This window comes from Antechinus flavipes, chromosome 3, assembly GCF_016432865.1.
Source record: "Antechinus flavipes isolate AdamAnt ecotype Samford, QLD, Australia chromosome 3, AdamAnt_v2, whole genome shotgun sequence".
Classification (NCBI taxonomy): Eukaryota; Metazoa; Chordata; class Mammalia; order Dasyuromorphia; family Dasyuridae; genus Antechinus; species Antechinus flavipes.
Genome location: NC_067400.1, coordinates 193,822,037 through 193,828,977, shown reverse-complemented (window position 1 = coordinate 193,828,977; position 6,941 = coordinate 193,822,037).

Sequence of the window (6,941 nt, the reverse complement as noted above, 5' to 3'; positions counted from 1 at the left end):
TTGGCTTAACTAAGTTAAGCTAACTGGTTTAATTCCTTAGGTAGCATGACCTAGGATCAAGTTTTCCAAGTAGAGAAAAGAGATTTCTTGAGCAATATGTCATAGATAACCCCAAACTTGCCAGTTCCAAAATGCAAGAATCCCAAAGTCTAAAGGTTCAGGGAATAGACTTTCTAGGCTAAAATGAATGCTAACTTTGGAGTCAGAAAGTTTCAATTTAGGGAGCAACTAGATGGCACAGTGGATAAAGCACTAACCCTGAAGTCAGGAGAATTTAAGTTAAAACAAACCCAGAGTTGTATGATCCTGGCCAAGTCATTTAACCCCAATTGCCTTACCAAAAAAACAAACAAAATCTGAGTTTGAATCTCTGCCACTTGTGTATCAGAACTTATGGTATGGGAAAGACCTTCCTCTTCCCATAGATGGTCTTCTCCACACCATCAGAAGAACAATTGACTCATGAATAGTGATCATAAATAGGAACATACTCCTCTGCTGCTACAAAACCCCTGAGATGTCCTCTGACTCTATTATAACAATGTCCCAAAAAGGCTTAGGGCTCTGAGGGGCTGCCCTATTGGGTTCACTGAACCTGCATCTCTCCCAGTCTCACCACATAGGTTTTCCTGGTGTCCTTTATGCATATGGTCTCCACTGGCTTATTCTGCTGGTTTTGACATCATTGTATTAAACTCTAGTTTTGCATTTTTCCTGCAGTTCTCATCCACTCTGCTCTGGTAACTTCAAGGTTTGTAGAGTCTAGTGAGCTTTGTACCCAATATTATCTTCTAGGTTCTTCTCTTCAGAGCCACTCAAGCCATATCAGCTTCTGTTTGCTTCTGAGAAGAGTTGCTAGAACTTCTTCCTGATAAGGACAAGTAGATAGCCATTTCTTGCTAACAGAAAACAAACTATGATCCCTAAGCTAAGATTTAGTCTTTTCTACCCCTTGTGATTGAGCAGAGATCAAAGCATTCTATGACATATAACTACTTAACTTAAAGTTAGATAATCTTAGGTACTTCTAAAGTCCTCTCTGGCTAATTTGGAAATTAATCGAAATCAGAACAAAAAGAAAGCTAACAAAATCAAATTCAGGGTTCTCCATTCACATCCACTTAAGCCTTCAAACCAGCTCTGATTATGGCTCTCTATCAACACAAAAGTATGATTTCCTACTTATATTTTGACCAGTGAGAAAAAATCTCCCTACTTGAGGATGATATTCAATACCCTATAGTACTTAAATCATAATATTCGTGTGAGAATCAAGATAAAATATACATAAAGTGCTGTGAAATCTTAAAAGTGCCTTAGAAATGTTAGCTGCCATTATTTGGTATCATACAATACAGTGGAAAAAACACTGGACAGAATATTAGAAGATTTGGACTCTAATATTGGCTAGGTCATTAATTAGGTAAGTGTGTCATTTCATCTCTCTAGGCCACAGTTTCCTCATTTATAAAGTGAGACAGTTGAAATTCTCCATCTCTAAAGGTTCCAAATCTAATTTCAGTTAATCTAAGTTTCTCCAGAATGGCAAACTCCATCCAAACATATTCTTCAACTCAAAATTTGTATATCTTATCTTTGTAGTAGATATCCCACATTTACTAAGAAACATGGAGGATTTAACCATAAATATACATGTATATTTGTATATATTTTTAATATTTTTATTTAATTTAATTAACATTTTGATGTTATTATTCATCAGAAAGTGCCTTCTAAGATATCTGAAAAAGAATTGCACAAAGTAAAAGGAACAAAAGAAAACCACAGTCACAAAAAAAGAAGATAAGGAGGAAGGAAAGAAGGAAAGAAGGAAGGAAGAAAAGAAGGAAGGAAGAAAGAAAAGGAGGAAAGTCAAAGTAGTATGTAACAAGATCCCTAATAGAGAACCAGTAGGAAATTTAATTTTTTTCTTAAAATGTCAAAGAAGCTTTTTTAGACCTGACAGGCCCAGGACAAAAGAGTCTCATGAGGATCTAGAAATCAAAGATTTATTCTCTGTTTCCAATGAAATCTATGGATTAATGAAGAAAGGTCAGATCCTTAACACTGCTGTAAGAATAGTAAAGGAACATCACAGAATAAAAAAGGAATCAAGAAACAAATGGAGAAGCAATCATTTGTCCCTATGGCTTCTTTATATATATATATATAAAATATATATATATAATAATATATAAAATATATATATATTTTAACTGTGTTTATCATAGCAAAGCTTGCTTTGGAATATTATTGCTTTCTTCTTATTAAAGCAGGACACATTGAATAGCAGTGCCCTGGGAACTGTATTTTAAAGGCCTTTGGTGTTTCCATATGCATAACAGGCACGTCATACTTTCCAAAAAGGTTAATAATATATTATAAGAATGAAGGCATAATTACTGGCTGTTTTTCATTTTAGAATTTGAAGGCCACTTCTTAAAAATCCAAAGGTTCATCTTTTCCATTTCTAATTAACAAAGCAGTTGATTAAGAACTGTGCACTTCATTTACTAAACAAGGCATCTATGTGAGGAATTCCTGTACTGCAATGGTTTCTGGGTGAAATAAAACAGATTTTTTTTTCAGGAAAGAAATCTTACACAGCTACAATATTTAAAACATTTTTATCAAGACATTAAAACAGAAGCAGATGCCATTCTGTAATTTTAAAATATTAGTTACACATGGAAAAAATGTATCACAGAAATCATAGTAATAGATGATAGTAGTAAGGACAGAATATTTTTCTCTAGAAGTTGGACATAGAACAGATCCCAAGCATGTTCAAAGTTAAACTTTTTACAGATGGGCTAACTCAATATATGTTATATATATAGCACCTAAGGGAACTGCCCCTTTCATTTTTTAAAAGTCTTAAGTTTTTGGAATGTTGGAAGTAAGTCATAAGCTATCTAGATTCAAGACTGATGTCAGTACACAATTATATGTCACTTTATGATTTTAAAGTACTTTGCTCTAACAATCCAACAACAGATGATTAAAGGTGCTACATTTGGTTTATGAAATGTAAAATCTACATAAGGAATTTAAACAATCATTTTCAGATAAAATGAAACAAATTACTTTTTAAAAAGGCATCTTAGCAGCTACAAGTATTATTATACCAATTTTAGAAGTGACAATAAAATGTGTTTTAACAAAAACACTTATTCCAAATGTAGTATTCTTTCCCCTATATCATGTTGCTTCCCAAGTAACACTTGTATGATATGTCTATGGTCACTAGTACACTTGAACTTTTCTTTATCTTAAATTCAGGGCCCATGTAATAGGACCACCTTTTATTTAGATCTTATATTTTTCCCTTCCACTCCCTCCCCCATCCCATACACACCATGGAATGTAGGAAGTGAGAGACAGAGACACAAAGACAGACACAGAGAAGGAAAGAGAGAGAGGAAGGAGAGAGAAAGTAAAAATTGTGGGATCCTAGAATAGGGCAAGAATGACATTAGAGATTATTTATTGCTCCATTTTGGTATAGAAAAGGTGAGTTACTTGCCCAAGATCACACAAATAACAAGGCATGATACAATGGAAAGGACATTTACTTTGGAATTAGAAGAGCTGGGTTCAAATTGTAACCACTGAAATTTACTATCTATGTGACATTTAACTTCCTTAGACCTCATTTTTTGCATATGTAAAATTGAGTTTGTAGACTAGAGGACTTTTGAGATATGTTCCAGCTCTAGATCTATGATTCTATAATCCATTCAAGCTAGGATTTGTTTTTGAGTCTTCTGAACCTAATTTTACTCTTTCTATTTCACCCCCATTGACCTGAAGAGTAAACTGAGGTAGAAGCCTTATAGTATAGTCAGGAAAGACTAAGAAAAAGTGAAGCAATACATCATTTGGTGCAGGCTGGACACCTCCACATTTCTTACCATCTTTATTCTTCTGTCCTTCCTCCCTTTTCTTCAATCTCTTGGCCTTGCTAAAGCTAACCCTTCTATTTGTGCCAGTAACCCCTTTCTTCCTCTCTCCTCTGGTAACTTTCCTAACTAATCATTTCCTGCTCCCCTTTAATCACTCCCATTTATTCATTCTTTTCTAACTACCTAGAAACATGATCTTTCCCATCCATAAAGCTTCCTTTATCCAGGCATTCCTTCAAGCTATGATCACTCCTCCTTCACTTCTTCAGAGTTCAAGAAATAATTTTTGCCCTCATCTTCTTGCCACCCATTCATTTTTCAATCCTTTGTAATCTAGCCTTTAATCCCACAATTGTGAAAACAGATCTATTTCTCCTGGGTTACCAGGGATCTTTAAACTGCCAAATCCAATAAACCTTTTCCACTTCAACAATGCATGACCACTTTAATTTCTCTTCAATTTTTGACATTATTGACTATCTCTTCTCCCAAATAAACTTTATCATTCTTCTATGGGAAATGTTGAGCAGGATGCTCTCAGAAAAACCTGGAAAGGCCTCCATAAACTCAAGCAAAGTGAAATGCAATGTGAATAAAATAATAAGAAAGTTGTGGAATAATCAGCTATGAATGACTTTGCTGTTCTCAGCAATACAATGATCCAAGGCTACTCTGAAAGACTTATGATGAAAAACATTATCCATACCCAGAGAATGAACTAATTGTTTCTGAATACAGATTGCAACATACTCTTATTTTTAATTTTTACTTTATTTTTCTTGAGGGAAGGAGATATGTTTTCTTTCACAATATGACTTTTATGGAAATGTTTTGCATCACTTCATATGTGCCTTCTTAATGGGGGTTGGGAGTGGGGAGAAAAGGAGAAAATCTGGAACTCAAAGTTTTAAAAAAACAAGTGTAAAAAATTGTTTTACATGTAATTAGATAAAATATAAATATTAAATATTAAAAAACAAAAACAAAAAACAAAAAGCTAAGGGAAACAGAGGTAAAGAAGCTAGGATCACACAGCTAGCAAGTATCTGAAGCTGGATTTGAACTCAGAACTTCCTGACTCTAGGTCTGGTTCTCTATCCACTGCCTAACCTAGTTGTCTGATATCTAGTACTCAATAAATGTTTGTTGACTGACCAAAAAAATAAAATAAAAACTTTTTTTTTCTTGCCTTCTGTGATAGTTCAATAGTAGATGATTCTCTATCTACATGTTTAATCACTTCTAATGATGAGATCCTGAATTGTGGGTGAGATTGATAGAGAGAAATTGAAACACTGATGGAATTGTTCTCTGGATCAGACAGGAAGAAGGCTCGGATAAAGAGCAGTTTAACTCCATGGTCCCACCTTCTAGGGAAGTCTTCTAGTAAGAAATCCAAGTTATGTCACAACCCTAAGGCCCACCCTTTGTAGAAATCATGGGCAGCCTCACCTTGTTATGTCCTGTCGGAAATCCCAGTCATATACCTGAAGCTAAATTTTCTCTATAAACCTTAAAGTCCATGCCACCTTTACTGTTCTCCCTTAGGGTAGTCCCCCACAACACTGTCTCACGGTGTTTTTCCCCTTACTCATCCCCCATGCTATGTAGTCCCTCCTAACCCCACAATGTTTCTCAACCCCATTTCTCCTCCTATTAGCTAATTAACAAAAAGTTAGTTAGTTTTAGGGTATTAAGTTCCTTTCAAGATTTAGTCTGCCAGCTAAGGACATGACCAACCTCATGGTGTATTCCCTTTTTCTGGATATTTGGGAGTTTCTACTAAGGAACTTGTCTTTTATATGCTCTCCTACTCTATTTCATATTTATCATTCCTGATGACTAAGTACATCTCATTTTGTCTGCAATCTCTTCCCCTAAATAAATCTACCTTTTGCCAAAGAGAATAGCCATTGTTAATTCTTGACATGTCCAGACCCAAACATTTGATGCTCTCCTAAAGCATATCATCTGGTGCCACATCATTTGCTACTCAATCTGATTTACTATCATGTATTGTGCATGGTAGAAACTTAATGTTTGTGGATTGATTGATCATCACCTATCTCCTATTAACTTAGCATAGGTTTCTTCTAGAATTCTTTTCTATGCTCTCCTGTATTTTTCTTTGAACTTTCTTTGGATAAGATCATTTAAACCAATAGTAATAATAACAAATATATATATGGTACCTTAAATTTGCTAAAAGCTTTACACATCCTCTCAGCAACTCAGTAAGATGACTATTATTTGCATTTTATAGATAAATCTGAAATTTCAAATATCTAAATATACATCTAGCAACAAGTAGTCTCCTAAACTTCAATCCCCATTAGCAATTACCTGATGGAACTCTCTTTTTGGATATCCCATAGGCATCTCAAACTCAAGATAATTAAAAAAAAATTAGGATTCAAATTATTTTCTACCTCCCCAACCAATTTATCTCAACTTCTCTGTTTCTTTTGTAACTACGAGCATCCTTCCAGACACCCAAATTTGCAATACACACACACACACACACACACATATATTTATATATATTTATATATTCATATACATATATATTTAAAATTCTTCCTTCTCTTTTACTACCCTCATTCTCAATATCTAAGCTGTCATTAAATCTTTTTGATCATACCTTCACATTATTTCTCTAATTCTATCCTTTTCTCTCCACTCAAATTATCAGAAAATTTAGGCCCCTTTCACTTTTCATTTATATTATTATTAAACCTTTCAAATTGTTCTTCCTATTTTTAGTTTCTTGTTTTTCTGAGTCATCCACAACATAGTTGCCAAAATAATCATGCTAAAACATAGCTAACTTATATGAGCTTGCTTTAAATCTTTCAATGGCTCCCCATTGTCTCTAAGATAAAATATAAACCTTTTAACTTAGCTTTTAAGATTCACAATTTGACTCCTTTTCCTTCTTACTTCTTACTACTCCCTTTCATACAAATTCAAAGTACATTTCAATCATTATTAACTACAATGTGCTTCTTGAATTTGAAATTTATTCCCCTACCTCCA